The 17,332-nt window shown below is 42.0% G+C and overlaps 1 non-coding gene and 1 pseudogene across 1 annotated transcript; one reads left to right on the forward strand and one right to left on the reverse strand.

The window, feature by feature from the left end:
* The first annotated feature begins 4,296 nt into the window (after window positions 1–4,296).
* Window positions 4,297–5,164, forward strand: LOC131276457 (small ribosomal subunit protein eS4, X isoform-like; annotated as a pseudogene).
* A 6,243-nt stretch (window positions 5,165–11,407) lies between these two features.
* Window positions 11,408–11,514, reverse strand: LOC131276508 (U6 spliceosomal RNA). The gene has a single exon (XR_009183979.1). It is a non-coding gene; the product is annotated as a U6 spliceosomal RNA (small nuclear RNA).
* Window positions 11,515–17,332: the final 5,818 nt, after the last annotated feature.

Consider the following 17,332-nt stretch of genomic DNA (forward strand, 5'->3'; position numbering starts at 1 on the left):
TGTTCTGAGATCTTTAATTACTTGTGCGAAGTTCTGCTCCCCTTCTTCTTTTTAGTTTGTTCATTGGATTCAGCCATGTTTTCCTGATTACTGGTTTGGTTTGTAGATTTTTGTTGCTGTCTGGTCATCATTTTATCTTGACAGGTGTAATCAGTTCCTTAGTTTCTTTGTCTAGTCTTGTAGATTAATTAGCAGTTGTTTTGCATAGGTGTTATATCTTCTCTTTGTCACTTTGTTCTTCTTATTCTAATTTCTTATTTCTGGCTGAGTTCACTTTGAAGGAAAGTATTAGGGCCATGGAAAGGCAATTGTGTAAGCAAGAAAATGTGTAAAGTAGTATTGGTAATAAATGTTAACAGAGCAACAATATGAGATCTGGGAGGATGGATATTAGATTCATATAGGTTGTGTAGAGTTATAGCAGTAAGTCAAGTACCTATAATGAGGTAGTCAACTGAATATGGGAGGAATATGGTATGAATTAAAAAGCTAGTGTTTTCATGAGAGAGGGAAAGAGAAAAGAATGGCAATAATTTCAAGAGTGGATAAAAGACAGAAAACAAAACAAAGGTATTAGAAATTAAGAGTTGGACACTTTGGGGATCAAAGAAAGAGAGGTGGAATATAGGAGAGACAGTAGATGATGGAGGATATCAAGATGTAGGGGAAAGGGAATAGTGTATGTAGTCAAAATTAATTCACACAGAAATGAGGCAATGGAGGATGAGGAAACCCAGCAAATGTGAGGTGTTCCCTGCAGCACCTATTGTATAATTAAGGTAAAATAAAATAAGAAGGAAATGAGTGACTAGAGGGAAAAAAAAGAGAAGAAAGAAAGAAAAAGGGGGGTGGGTAAATGGAGGGGAGCAAGTAAGGAAAAGAATAAAAGATATAGAACAACCACAACAGCAACAACAAAAAAAACCCCTAAATAATTAAAAATATATATATATCTTGGGGGATACAATGGGAGAAAAGACTAGGCGATAATGCAATGTTAGCAATCAGTACAATGAAAAATAAATAAAATAAATAAAAAATTAAAAAACAACAAAACAAGACAAAAAAAACAAAAAAGAAAAAATAAAAACATTGAGGGCTAGGATATTCAAGGACCTCAGATGGACCTCAGAGCATGGTGGATTCAGGGATGGAAAGTCTTTGATATTGCAGACTCAAGAGGTGTGAGTCTCTGGGATGTGGGTCACCTGGGTTTAGAGGACACAGATCTGGCAACCTCAAATCTGGTTAACAGGGAACCTGGGAGCACCACAGTGCAACACAGCCTTCAGAGATTCCCGCAGCTGGGTGCAAGCCCTATGGGGAAGTTCACATCCGCAAATTCTGACCTATGTGTCAGACACCCGCAATTCACCCTCTCACTAGGGTCTTTTCTGTGGCTGTATCACCAATTCGACTTCAGGACACCTCCCACCCTGTAAGCCCCTGAAACAGCCACCTGGGGTTGCCTCTACACTGCAGCCAATTTAATGACACTGCAGATCTGTAGCCAGACCCAGGGGGTGGGGCTCCAGCCAGAAGTGCTGATATCAGTGTCCGAAACTGAAATTCCCATGCTTCACAAAATATTCCCCTAATCTGCTTCCAGACATCTCCCACCCTGCCAGGCCCTGAAACAGCCTCTTGGTGATGTCTCTTTATTGTGAGGGATTTAAGGCCACTGCTGATCAGCAGCCGGCCTTGGGGGCAGGGCTCTAGCCAGAAGCACTATTATTTGTGTCCACAATCAAAAATTCCCTGCCTCGCAATAAAACTCCCATCTGTCTCCCCATATCAGTCTGTGAAGGCCTCCTGCCCTGTTAGCCCCCCAATAGCCCACTCAGGGCTTATGAATTCCCCAGTACCACAGAGCCTCCAGGAATCACCACTGTGGTGCTGGTGCCATGGCTCCGCCCACCCCAGGAAGGAGTGTCCCATGTGCAGCCCCCACCTCCGTGTAAGAGAGCCTCAGTTTTATCTTATACATGAATTTTCTCTGTTACCTTCCCACCAAATTGATGTCCAGACACCTCCTGCCCTGCAAAATCCTGAAACAGCCTAGTCCTGAAGAATTTCCAATGCTGCCCAGCCGCTTCTTTGCAGGAGAGATTATCAGGTGCACTCACTCAACCACCATCTTGCCCCCCCCTCCTTTTCTCAATTCTACAATATGATCTTGTTGCTTAAGTACTCCCATGGAAGATTGTAAGGAAGGCAAAAGACTGTGCCTGTTCTGGATTAATGCATTCAACTTGCACACTTTGATTTTTTTCCTACAAGTTTTAATCCTCATTCTGCTTTTTTGTCAAAACCCAGGATCTGTTTAATTGAGGACCTCCTCATAATAGGGAAAAAATAATTAGACAACTCTTGTGTGGAAATGCCTGCTTTAGGCCTCAGTCAGTTTATATATCCTAATAATTTTGTGAACCATTCAAAGTTTTAATAGAATCCTTATGAATATGAACCTTCTGAGGCTTAGTTGTAATTTTATCAACAATAGTCCCAAGATAAGAAATGGGAGTAACCTCTTGAATTTTCTCAGGGACAAATTTTAATCCTGCTGCAGTTAAGCTCTTTTCCAAGGCCTGATATGCTAAAACAAGAGTCTGGGAAGAGGGAGCAACACACAATATATCATCCATGTAATGCATAATATAACAGGAAGGAAAAGCCAACCTGACTGGATCTAAGGTTTTAGCTACAAAATTTTGACATATGGAGGGGTTGTTGGTGGAGGGGAAAGTGACTTTCTAAAGTCAATTAATGAAGGAGCTGAAGGCAAAACAACTTAAATTAAGTTAATTAAATTAAATTAAATTAAATTAAATTTAAAAAACTCTTTTTCTGCTCTTTCCCACTTCCTATTCCTAATTTTGCTCTTCCTGTTCCTAATTCTACACTTCCTATTGCTGGGAACCATGAGCAATATTTTTCTATAATCTGTAGGAATTTTAAGTATGAGGCTCACTGGCCTTGGATCCTCTGGCCTTGAGGAGTTGCTTCAAGAGACATACAGGAGATATTTTGTTTAACTTCTTCCATTTCCCATTATAACCCTGCAAATATGCTTGAGAGTGTCCTTATTTACTGAGGACTTCAAAGGCCTTCTAAATGAGTCAGGGCTCTGTGCCATTACACCAACTTTAGTTTTGCTTGAAGTGATCCTTCTTCCCTTTGAGTTCAGGCACCAGTTGCTGAGACCAGCTCAGCAATAGATTGGCTCAAAGGGAAGATAACACAGAACTTAAGAAATAAAAGAACAGAAAGACACAAGAGAAGAAATAAAGATGGGACCAGGGGACTCACAGCTTCTGGAACTGAGAGCCTTGACCTTACTTTCCACATCATATTTATTAGAAATTACAAAGCAGGAGCTATCTATGTTTACTTTCAAAAGTGTTTGTTTTTGGAACTGCAACATTTAAAGTAATAGGGAACAGGCCATACAAAGTTCAAATGCCTCCTCATGCAAAAAGTTTTCATGCTGACAAGACAGTGTTCTATCTAGTCAAGTCCTGGTCTTCCTAAGCCCACACTTCTTATCTGCATTATGGAAATATTCTAATTTCAAGTCAGGTTCCCAAGCTTAAATTCAAGCCATTTTCTCACAAATCAATTCAGTTTGACTTCTGCAGTAAGGTGCAGTTCTGGACGCAGGAGAGAATGAGGCAGGAGTGATAATCAATCTTGGCATTTCTATGTCCATTTCTCTGGCCCACCTTCCCTCCCTCTCTGGATCCATCTCCCAGATCACATGACAACTGTGGGTTACACATTCTAAGGGTCCTAGAAATGGGGGTAGGGAAAGACCATGGGCCTCTCCCTGATTACAGAAGTTCATCAGGCTTTTTTTCTTGTGATAGGTATTTATTTAATTTTATTAAACAACAAACTTTTTCCTGAAGTGGATTAGCATTTTCATTTCCCACCAGCAATGAATTAGAGATCTATTTCTCCCACAATCTTGACAACATTTGAAATGGACCATCTTTTTAACTGCCCATTCTAATACTTACACTGTTGTACTACATTATACTTTTAATTTGCATTCCATCATTATTAGACATTGAACATGTTTGTTTTTACACTTTTTAAATTGAAGTTAATAGATCACAAAGAATGTTACATTTAAAAACATTATATAAAATGTAAAAAACATAAGAGGTTCCCATATACTCCATTCCCCAATTCCTCACCTCATCATTTTTGTACATTGTATTTTTTGAAGATATATACATCACAAAAAATGTTACTTTAAAAAATATAAGAGCTCTTTCTGTGCTTAGGACAGCCATGGCTTGTGGTCCCAAGAAGCATTTGAAGCATGTAGCAGCTGCAAAGCACTGGATGCTGGACAAACTAACTGGTGTGTTTGGTCCTCGTCCATCCACTGGCCTGCACAAGCTGAGAGAATGTCTCCCATTCATCATTTTCTTAAGGAACAGGCTTAAATATGCCCTCACAGGAGATGAAGTAAAGAAGATTTGTATGCAGCGGTTCATAAAGACTGATGGCAAGGTCCGAACTGATATAACTTATCCTGCTGGTTTTATGGATGTCATCAGCACTGACAAGACTGGAGAGAATTTCCATCTGATGTATGATACCAAGGGTCACTTTGCTGTTCATCGTATTACACCTGAGGAGGCCAAGTACAAGTTGTGCAATTTGAGGAAGATCTTTGTAGGCACAAAAGGAATCCCTCATCTGGTGACCTTTGATGCTTGCACCATCCACTATCCTGATCCTCTCATTAAGGTGAACGACACCATTCAAATTGATTTGGAGACAGTCAAGATTACTGATTTCATAAAGTTTGATATGGGTAACCTGTGTATGGTGACTGGAGGTGCTAACCTTGGAAGAATTGGTGTGATCACCAACAGAGAGAGACATCCTGGCTCTTTGATGTGGTTCATGTGAAAGATGCCAATGGCAACAGCTTTGCCACCTGGCTCTCCAACATTTTCGTTATTGGCAAAGGCAACAAACCATGGATTTCTCTTCCCTGAGGAAAAGGAATCCACCTCACCATTGCAGAAGAGAGAGACAAGAGACTGGCAGCCAAACAGAGCTGTGGGTGAAATAGTCTTTAGTTAACATGAATGTAGAATGCCATGTGACTAAAAATAAAGCATGATTCATTGTAAAAAAAAAAAAATATATAAGAGCTTCCTGTATTCCCACACCCCACACCCCACTCCTCCCACACCAACAACCTCCTCCATCATTGTGGCACACTCATCACATTTGGTGATCACATTTTGGAGCACTGTGGCACCACACAGATAATAGTTTCTCCCTGTAGTTCACAGTCTCCCCTGGTACATTCAGTGGGTTATGACAGGATATATAATGTCCAGCATCTGACCCTGAAATGCTTTTTTTCCTGATGCCAGGTGCTGTCTCCACATCCTACAAAGTGTCCAAATGCACCCAAGCTCAGGAATACCTGGAATACCATGGAACCAAGATAGTGGTTCAGAGCAGTCATGGTCATTTTCCTTGTTGGTGGCACCCATGGGTATGGGCTTATCCAGTGAAGTAACAGATGCTGCCATGGCCCCACCTGTGAAACCATGAAAATGGTTGGCAGATCTGCAGCATGTGGCCTTCACAGCTCTCTTTAGTGACCTTTTGAATTCTCCTCAGAGAATTCATTTCTGAGGAGACTTATATTCCCAGGGGTGTTTTTCCTTCCTCACAGGAACACAGGACACATTAGTATCCCAGAGCTTGTCTGGAAATCACTAGGCATCACTATTCCCCCCTGAGGGTGAAGTTTACTTGCTCTCTCTTCCAGATTCTCCACCACTGCACCAAGTAGGAGTTTCTTAGGGACCTCCCTCGGGTCTACCATTTTCTTTTCCTAGGTGTGTATTTATAAGTACCAGTCATTTTCCTGTGTGAAAAATTTCCCAAAATGCATATTCCATCAAAGTATTTTACACATTTCACCTTTTTAAAATGTTGAAATGGGTAGAATGCCATACCAGCAGCAGTAGAAATCAGGTTTGTCCTTCAGAAAGTGGTTTAGCAGAGGGATTTGAAACCAACCCCTGTACACCTTGAAGTCAATGAACTTGCCCATGGGATAGCATTGAAGATAATCCACATGGTGGAGCAAGCCACATGCCCAAGAAGCTTGTCACTCTGAGCAGGGGTCATGGAAGGTCTGGTCCACATGCAGCTCTGCCACCGACCACCTGTGGCCACCATATCCTTCTGTTTTCTCATCTGACAAATAGATGTGCTGATGGTAGTGCCACCCTGGAAGGCTGAGACAGAAGAGTTTTTACATGTAAAGAAGGCCCTCAGAGGATGTGCTGGAATGGGTGGTGGAAGCAGGGGAGGTGTTACTTTAGTAATATGGTGTAGTGAGCCTATAAATCCAACAGAGACAGAAGAGCCAAGTAAAGCATTATAAGCACACTTGGTGTTCCCATTGACCTTTAAAATAAATATTGACTCTGAGCCACCAGAAAACAATATACAAATTATCTCTTGCCTAAAATTTTGTAACTACATGGAAAAATAAAGATGTGATATTTAGTATTTTTAAGCATATTAATTTTATATATAAGTCTGGGATAATGATAAATGGGCATATAAACATGAATTGTGGCTAGAAGGAAAAAAGTGAACAAACCATTTTAACACTTCTGAGGTGATGAAATTATAGGGATTATTTTCCTTTGCCTTTGAGCTCCATGAGTTTGACTGATGCTTGTATAAGAATGATGATTCAAGTAGTCTCTTAAATTTTTCTTTTAAAATATTTGCCATAGTTTGAATTTAGTTAACTTAATTCTGATATGTCACAGGTATTAACCATGGACCTGTAATAGCTCATGTAATTGGGGCTCAGAAACTGCAATATGATACCTGGGGCAACATTGTAAACATGGCCAGTAGAATGTACAGCACTGAAGTCCTGGATAAAATACAGGTAATTCCATCTGCTCTGACATCGTCAGCTGCTACTGTTCTATTGGAATCATAAATAAGTGTTCTAATGATGGTAATATTTAAACAAAGGAAAGGAAATAAACCTGGTTATTTAGTCAAATCTTTGTTATTGGTAAAATCTTAAATAGTTTCTGGAGTAACTTTAACCAAAAAAAATGCAATGATAAAAAAACTATTGCAATGCTAAAAACAAATGTCAGAATAGCCGCTGATATGGTAGATGGCAGCCTTGAACAGGAAGTGAGGATGAAGCATCTTCCTTCTCTCTGACCCCAGTACCTTGCAATGAGATTTTCAAGTGTTCCCCAACACCACAAATGACCCCCACCTTTCTCTTCCGGAGTATGAATTGTGAGGAGGAGTGAAGGAACAGGCTGGGAGTGGTGACAGATATGAGATGGCAGTTCTGAATGGGCCTAGCAGGAATGACTGGAAATTGCTTGAATCCACGCAAGGGAGTGAAAAGGTAAATCTGACAAGTTAAAAGCAGTGATCGGAGAAAAATAACGCTATTTAATGTCAATATTCCTTTAATCATTAAATCAAGCATAACCATGGTTTAAAAAGCTACAATGATAATAATAATACATTTTTTCTCTTTATTTTTTATGTTACATTCAAAAAATATGAGGCTCCCATTTACCCCCCACCCTCCTCACCCCACTCCTCCCACATCACCACCCTCTTTCATCATCATGGGACATTCATTGCATTTGGTGAAAACATTTTTGAGCACTGCTGCACCACATGGATAATCGTTTACATTGTAGTTTACACTTTCCCCAGTCCACCCAGTGGGCCATGGCAGGACATACATTGTCTAGCATCTATCCCTGCAGTACCACCCAGGACAACTCCAAGTCCTGAAAATGACCCCACATTATATCTCTTCTTCCCTCTCCTTACCCTCAGCAGCTACCATAGCCACTTTATTCACATCAATTCTACAATTTCTTCCATTACTAATCACAATAATTTGATAGTAGAGTATCAGTAAGTCCACTCTAATCTGCACTCTATTCCTCCATCCTGGGCACCCTGGAATGGTTATGTCCACTCCACCTCTAAATCAAGAGGGGACTTAGATTCCATGAGGATGATAAATGCAATTTTCCTGCTTGCAGTTGTAGGCTCTCTTGGCTCCCATGTATGGTGGTTGGCCTTCTTCCCTTCCTTGTTAGCTGTCTGGGGTAAGTCCAATAAGCCAGAGGGTAGGACTGGCAATTCTCCTGAGGTTCAGGGCATGGCTATCACATGGACAGTCAGAGATTCAGGTCTCCTGAGTATACACCAACCCCAGCACCAACCACAGGTCCAGTAAAACTAACAGAAGAGGCATGTGTAGAAAGGTCACATCTGAGTCCAGCTCCATCACACTCAGAAACAAAAACTCCAAAGTAGGGCCAAATGACATGGCACTGAACTCCAGAGTCATCTGCCAAGACCATAGAATCTGTGGGTCTCTATAGTACTCAGGAGAGCCAGTACCTGGGGTTGTATCTACTTTGACTGACTATGGGAACTTGCTGAGACATGCATAAGTGTGACCCCACTGAAGTCCTCCTGACTCTTTTTTGGAGACTCATAGCCATATAAATTCATTTGTCCTTTCCATTTCCCCCTTTTATTCAAGGTCAGAATGCAGTTTTTAACACCTGATATTACATGTAGGTGGAGATATTCTGCTGGTCTGAATTGACCCTTTTATTCAAGGTCTTATCCTAGTTACATCATCAGCTGGTGCTTGGTAGTAATCCCTTGGTGCCAGGGAGGCTCATCCCCAGGAGTCATGCTCCATCCTGGTGGGGAAGGTAATGCGTTTCCATGCTGAGTTTGGCTTAGAGAGTGGCCACATTTGAGCAAAATGGAGGCTCTCAGGAGGCAAATCTTAGGCACCCTGCAGCTCTAGGCCTAGTTCATATTTCAGGTACACAGGCTCATAAGCATAGTCATCTGTATCAAGGGCTCATAAGAGGACCACCCTTCTTTATTGGTCTTTGCCATTGAACTTTGGGGATTGTTGCTGTTCTTTTGGGGATTGTGATAAACCTCCCCAGGCTAGGAACTAAGCACTACCTCAGGTGTCATTTTTAAATGTAACTACTATGAAAATATCCAAACATTTTTCTGTACCCTGTATACATGTCCTGGAGAGCTCCCAACTATGTTCTCCCCATCAATAACACCTCACACCAGTGTTCCTCCCCTGCTATAGCTTAACCTCTCTATGGTCCAAAATACCTTCAAAAATGAAGCCTAATATATTGGCAAGTTCCATTAATAGTAAAATGGAATGGGTTTAAAGGTTCGATATAGAATACATACTAATTTAGAAAAATTGAATAAAGAAAAAATAAATTGGGTATCAACAAATGAAAAATGAAAAAGCTTTTTCTTTTTTTTTTTTAGATTTTGGATTTCATTACTGCAATAGGTTTTGCCCTGTATGTACAGTAAGGAAATTTCATTCATTTCTTCCTCAGTGTCTACATCCTTTCCTTTCTTTTTTTCTAATTATTAAGTTTGTCTTCACAAAAGTTTTAGATCACAGTAATTCACATGTACAATATAGGTTACTCCCACATATCCAGCATCAAACACTGTCCCTTCCCCAGCAATGATCTTTTTACATGTTCATATTATATTTGCTGCAGCTGATGTACAGATAGTGAAACATAACTTTCAAACAAGGTTCCATTTGGGTTTACATTATGGTTTATATTTTAGACTATACAATTTAATAAATTTTTAGTTATCTTATGTTTTACATTATGGTTTACATTTTAGCCTATAGACTTTTATACATTTTGGGTGTAATGTAATATGTCCTATATCCACCATTGCATGATCTTGTGGAACACTTTCATGGCCTCACAGTTACACTGATTCATCTATTCAGTATCTCTCTCCCCCTCCTCAGGGCCCACAGTGACAGAGTCTTCATTAATTGAAGGGCCATATTCACAGATACTTGCAACAATGCTGAGGGCTTGACATCCTCGACTGCCCTCAGCCGCTGGGAACCACCAATTCTCTTTTTTTTTTTTTTTTTTTTAAAGCAGTTTTATCGAAATATAGTTACATACAATATAATCTATCCAAAGTGTACTTTAGTATAACTATACAGATTTGTGCATTCCTCACCTCTTTTTTTACTCTTTTTTTCTCCATTTTTTTAATTGATTTTGTAATAATATTACATTAAAAATATATATGTGAGGTCCCATTCAACCCCACCCCCCCACCCCCTTTCTCCCCCCCCCCAGCAACACTCGTTCCCATCATCATGACACATCCATTGGATTTGGTAAGTACATCTTTGGTCACCTCTGCACCTCATAGTCAATGGTCCACATAATGGCCCATACTCTCCTCCATTCTATCCAGTGGGCCCTGTGAGGATTTACAATGTCTGGTGATTGCCTCTGAAGCACCGTCCAGGGCAGCTCCATGTCCCAAAGACGCCTCCACCTCTCATCTCTTCCTGCCTTTCCCCATACCCATCAGCCACCATGTCCACTTTTCCCAATCCAATGCCACCTCTTCTATGTGGACATTGGATTGGTTGTGTCCATTGCACCTCTATGTCAAGAGGAGGCTCAGATTCCACATGGATGTTGGATGCAATCCTTCCACTTTCAGTTGTAATCACTCTAGGCTCCATGGTGTGGTGGTTGTCCTTCTTCAACTCCATCTTAGCTGAGTGTGATAAGTCCAATAAATCATATTGTAGGTGCTGGAGTCTGTTGAGGCTCAGGACCTGGCTATCACATTGTCAGTCCAGAGATTCAAATCCGCTAAATATATCTTAAACCCCAACATTAACTGCACCTCCATCACCTTAGCATGAAAGTCTTATGAAGGAAGATCCCATCTGAGTCCAGATTCATCACACATAAACACCAGTTCCAAAAAGGGGCCATCTGACCTGGTAGTTAACCCCATCGGCCATGACCATAACTCCCATGGGTCTCTTTAGCCCTCGAAGGAACCGATATCTGGGGGTTGTATCTGCTTTATCTGTCTCTCTGACTCTGCTCAGTTGTGCATGAGGGCAATCCTTCTGCCAGCCTCCAGACTCTTTTTTAGAAACTCGTAGCCATATAAACTCATTTCTCTTTTCCATTTCCCCCTTACTTTAGGTCAAACAGCATTTTAAAGTCATGTTATTTTATGTAGACAGGGATATTCTGCTTGAGAGATACAATTCCCTCTGTTTGAGAACATCAGTCCTCCACAGGATGTTGGTATACCTTTATACTAATTGTATGGACCTCCATCGAATGATATAATCCACTATGACAAAATGAGCACTCACACACTCCCTAGAAGCCTGTCCTGTGTCAGAGTCCCCACTTAAACAGCTTAAACAGATAAGCATCCTTATTATATTTTCTAAAGGGTTTTCTCAATATTATAGTTTCAACCACATACAAAAAATATGGAACATTTCATGAATTTGTGTGTCATCCTTATGCAGGGGCCATGCTAATCTTCTCTGTATCATTCCAATTTTAGTATATGTGCTGCCAAAGCAAGCACAATAATAATAATAATATTGTAGGAAAGCAGTGTTTCCTAATTCATTTGAATGATCACACAAAAAATAAATCTATTAGAACAATGCTGAAACTGTTTCCCACTGCTGGGATGTGATGGTAGGCAATCTGCAGTGGAATAATGACAGAGTTGAGGGGGAACAGGAAAGAAGACAAAGGAGGTGATGGCCACGACAGCAAATATTCCCCAAATGTGTACTTTAATTAACTCTACAACCACTTCGTGTGCAGCAGCAAGGTAGCCACTGAGCTTAGAGAAGCAAGCAAATCAAACTTGTCTCTGTCTTCAGACAGTGTATATTCTATTGAAGACAAGAGAGAGGCAGTTGCAAGTCTATGTACAACTGAGCTGCTGATAGCTGTGACATATGCTAAAGCAAGGGGCTAGCTCCAGTCTGGGTGACTTACAAAGGATTTGAGTGCTGGCCACTGGGCTGCCTGTAGCTCACAAGCAGGGGAGCTGTGATTCAGCTCACCAGGTAGACGATAGCAGATGACAGCAGAGCCAGCTGCGCCTTTACTTCTGGTCAGTGTGCTTGAAGGCCAGAGCTCTTTCCTTCCTCTCTCCATCTGGACCCCCTCATTTAACCAGGTCCTGGTGACCAGACTCTAGGGATCTCTGCCTGAGCATGCTAACCACTCCTATGTCTGGGGCTGCTCCAGCAATCCTGGCCACCACTGGCTCTTCTGCTGGGCTGGAGAGAGAGGGATGTCCTTGTCAAGAGCACATGCTACACCCATCTCAGCTGCAGGACAGCCTCTGCCCCACAACACGCCAGAATATTCTCAAGCAAGAGGTTGGCTTAATATCCTGCACAGGTCTCCAAGCAGTTTGCAACCACTCAGGATAAGACTCAGAAGCCATTTAAGAGGAGCTGGCCAGGGAGAGCACTTGCTCTCCCATGGGTCAGTAATTAAAATGAGTTTAAGATTGAGGGGTTCTCCAAGAGGAGATAGGCCATCATAAAACTCTATGTGATTTAGTGCTGATTGGCCACCTGGACTGTCCCCATGCACCTTCATCCCCAGGAGGAAATAAGACAGGATCCTGCCTGCCCAAAATGGAATGTGCATGCAGGCCTGGGTGGTGGATTCTCCCAGTGGCCAGAAGGCTTGCATCTGAGTTGATTTTATTCTCCTGAGGGTTTAGCTTGCTCTCAGTTCCAGTAGCCTCTCATTTCCATTTATGTGCAAAAAGAGGAGTGATGTTCCAGGAAAAATTTAAAATGATGCTGAGACCATTAAAAGCTTCTCCTGGGCCTGAGGAGCAGGTTCTTTTATTTTGATTAAAGAGAATTCCAGGCTTTCTGCCCAGAAGCCTAAATAACTGCACAGAAAGCCCCCTGTACTTTCCTCAGCCTTCATCAAGATGGGCAGCCTCCTGCTTGCCTCACACTGGCCACGGGCAGCTGGCCTTGTTCATGGTTTGGTGTCACAAATACCCAGGGATACATAAAAAATGCCAATGTATAAGTGACTTAACTGCAGAATTAACTTCAAAGGCACCACGGGGTCTGTTTTCCCTCTGTGCAAGGTCAGAAGTCAAATACTTGTAGGACCCAGATTCTGACTGCCCCTGAGAATGCCGATTATGAGAAAATATCCATAACCCAAGTTTCTTGGCTATCTCCATACTCTTTCCATTCTCCTCTAGTGCCCAAAGCCCTTCCCATGCTTTGTTTTTGAGCTCTGCCTGGCCTCAACCTGGGACTTGAGCCCTGTCTGGGAGCAGGTAGAACAGGAGTTCTGGCACTGGAGACCCCACCTTCCATGCTCTTTTCTGTCCCACTCTGTTCACAGCTGGCCATTGGGTCACATGGCAAGAAGATGATGGCATCTCTCTGTTGACAGGCTCCTCTCGACCTCTTGACTCCAAAGTCTTCTCCCTTGTTTCAGGGAGTACTTGGATTTTGTCCTGGGTTCTTATAATCCCAGTCTCTGCCCCATGGTGAGGCTGGTCCTGAGTCACCCTCAGTTCCCAAGTTCAAGGAGGCTGGCTCACTGCTGCCACCACTGCCTGGCCCCTCCCGCACTATCACCTGACAATGCCCACACACCTGCATGATAGCATTGCTGTGCTGTCTGCAAGCTGCCCAGCCCATGCCACAGTCCATAGGCACGGGGGAGTGGCTGACATCTCCAAGGAGGCTGAGGTAAGATGAGGCCTTCACTGATGAAGTAGAGGAAACCCCCTGTAGCAGTTTGATATTATTTATGAATTCCAAAAAGAGATATTGATTATATTAGCAAAATGGGTTTATTCCTTGGAGTGTGATACCCTTTGATTGTATTAGATTCAGCTGAGATGCATTTGATTAAATTATGTTAAGATTAGAGCTTTGATTCTGCTTTGATTAGGGCAACTCAGTTTGAGTCCCCACCCCCTTTGGGGGCTCTATAAACAGACATTCATTCAAGGGCAACAAAGAAGTAGACACACAGAGGTACATACACAGAATAAGATACATGTGACAAGATAGACATGGAATTTTTTTTATTTTTTTTTTTTTTTTTTATTTTGTTGTCTTTCTTTTTTTTCTTCTATTTTATTTTCTTATTTATAGATGAGCCATTCACTTGAGAGTTTACTGCTGACCTTGTGAAGAGAACAGATCAGCTGAACCTGGAAAGAAATGAGCCTTCCAGCCTAAAGCTAAGATTGGAAGAAGCTGAGACCACAGAGCCTTAAGAGAAAGAAGAGGGCTGAACCCTCACAGACATTTCCCACCATCTTGTGTCAACATGTGGCAACAGACTTTGGGTGAAGAAATACCTCTTATGGTACCTTGAGTTGGACCCTTTAGGTCCTTGTAACTGTAAGCTACTACCCCAAATAAATACCCTTTATAAAAGCCAACAGAGTCCTAGTACTTTGCATCGGGACCCTTTTTGGCTAATACACCCCACTTCTCCACATCTTGTTTACAGGATTCCAAAGCAGGGCTTCCAGAGTTCTCTGAAAAACAGCTCATACTCACCCTCATCAAGACCCAGATAACCCCCAGGGGTCCCAGATGGAGGAGGACCATGTCCCCTGGGTGAGTCTTCCTTGCCACAGAAGCTGAGGTCTGTTAGAGTGACAACATGCACCTCCCATTCTCTGCTCAAAAAAATGTTTTTGTCAGGAGGACACAGGCCATCCTGGGCCCCCAGATCCAGGCAAATTCCACCAAGCATAGCCTGGTGCAAGCAAGCTCCATGCACAAGACTCCATGTAGGCCAGTGCCTCCCTCCAGGGGATTCCATGCATCCAGCCTTTGACCCAGCAGCAGGAGTCTCCTTGTGGTGCAATGCCAGAAAACCAAGAATCTTGTCACATTGGCAGTGTGTGAATGAGGGGCTCTTGTCTCTGTAGCACCCACAGTGTACACCCGACTTAGAGAGCCAGCCATGTCCATGCTAAAGTGAATGCAGGGAAGCAGATGTGGCTCAGATGACTGAGCTCCATCCTAACACAGGGGAGGTCTGTGATTCAGTTCCCAGTTCTTCTTAAAGAAACAGTGAGCTGGTGTGATGGGCAGGCATGGCAAACTGATACAACAAGATGACACAACAAGAGACACAGGAAAAACATAATGAGAGTCACAACAAAGCAGGGAATGGAGGTGGCTCAAGCAATTAGGTGACTCCCTTCCACATCGAAGGTCCTTGGTTCAGTTCCCAGTGCCTCCTCAAGGCACAGCACACAGCAAGTGCAAAAAATTGGGGGGGGGGGAGAAATAAATAAAATGAACCTTTAAAAAATGATACAGAATTTTAAAAATAATAAACTGAATGGAAACTCCTTTAACTCTTCTGGCTTTAGGTCATTGATTCCTGAGTCCATTTGCAAGAGTCGACTAGGGTTCTTCTCAGGGTACTTTCTCCCACCTATAGTCAAACTTATTAATATTTATCATTTATTTTTTCATAAAACCACATTCAGGTTTTTTTTTCTTCTTTTGCCTTAAACTTGAGATTCACATACTTTATAAATATAGCACAGACCTAGGCTTAACTCAACTTCTTTTGGTGAGAGGGCATGGCATCATTCCATTGTCCCTTTCACAACACATGGCTTGTGATAGCCCACAAGCCTACCTAAGTCTGGAGATTACTTGTATTTGAGGTTGTTTCCAGTTTTTCTCTCTCACAACACTGAATTTAAGGACACTGTGGTTCTCAAAAAGATTTTCTTCTTGCACAATATTTCTTCTTCCTCTAATTTCTCCAAAGTGGAATTAGCCAGTGAGTAAACAGACTTTTCATCTTGGTAGTCAAGTGGCTTCTCCAAAGGGTTGTGTTAATATCTAGACTAAATGCCTCTTCATTTGTCCATGTGCACTGCAGGTTACTGAGGAAATGAGCCTTGTTCTGCAGACCTTGGACTACACATGCACATGCCAGGGAATAATCAATATGAAAGGAAAATGGGAACTGAAGAGGTATTTTGTGAACATGGAGATGTCATGATCACTTTCCCAGAGCAATGTGGCATGCCGAAAAATGCTTTCATGCCCAGAGGACTGGATGTTCAGGAAGGTTCTACACACTTTCTGGCTGCCTCATCAGCCCCTCCTTTCCCATGGGCATGCTCTGTCCTGTCCCACGGAACCTTTAAGACATGTCCCTGTGGCCCAATGGCCTATTGTTTGGTGTCTGATGTGCACCAAGATCGTTTTGCCACTTGCACTGTACTTAATCCTAAGAGAAAGGGAAAGAAACATGATTTCTGGGAGAAAATGATTCAAGGAACTAACAAAGATGATAAAGGTGAAACAAACAAAAATTCTTATGGCAATAAAACTAGGGGGTGTATATTATCTTCTCGTGCATGTTACTTTCTGGAAAATATGGTAGCTCACCAACCACATCTGCTACTCAGATATTAAAACACAGTATTTGTGAATAGCTGATTTTGTCTCCCCACATGGAGTTTGACTCTATTCACCACATGTCTCATCCATGGCTGTCCATGGGCCCCAGTTGGGATCTGTGGCTGTTGTTACCTCACTCTGTTATCTCATGCCAGCAGCACATTGCCGTCCATTACCAGAATTAGTCCTTGCAACCTAGGACCAGTTCCGTACCAAACATCATTGTGGGAAACTGGCTTACCTATTTGTTGCTTCCTGCTATTGTAAATGTTGCAGTTGCTTCCTGTTATTGTAAATGTTGCAGTTCTGATAGTAAACAGCTGCTCTTTAGTTTCAAATAAATACAATGTGGAAACTAGGGTTGAGGCTCTCAGTTTCAGAAGCTGTGAGTCCCCTGGTTCCATTTTTACCTCCTCTCTTGTGTCTTTCTCTCTGTCCTTTATTTCATAAATTTCTGCCTCACCTTCCCTTCTAGGCAACCATTAGCTGATAATGCAGTAAAACATGTCTGATATTTTGGTGCCATTTTCTTTTGTTAGGTTAATTCATTGAAAGATTATGGATTTTGTTTTTTTAGTGCTTGTATCTTTTTTTAGTCCTTTCTTCTTTCTACTGTGGTTTAGTCCAGAATTCAGATTTGGTTTTCTTTTGTTTTGTGTTTGTCCATTTTTTTACGTCCATTTTAGTTTCCTAGCTGCTGAAACAAATACCACACAGTGGATTAGCTTGTGGTTTTGAAGCTAGGAGAACTCCAAAATCAAGGCATCAGCAAGATGATGCTTTCTCCCAGAAGATTATTGTTCTGGGACTAACTGCTGATGCTCCTTGGTCCTTGCCTGTCACATCACATGCCAATGCACATGGCAGAGTCTTCTTTCTTTTGAAGTTCTTTTGACTTTCAGCTTCTGGCTGCTCCCAGAGGCTTCTCTTCCTTTCTCCAATCTC

The sequence above is a fragment of the Dasypus novemcinctus genome, chromosome 28 (assembly GCF_030445035.2).
Source record: "Dasypus novemcinctus isolate mDasNov1 chromosome 28, mDasNov1.1.hap2, whole genome shotgun sequence".
Taxonomy (NCBI): Eukaryota; Metazoa; Chordata; class Mammalia; order Cingulata; family Dasypodidae; genus Dasypus; species Dasypus novemcinctus.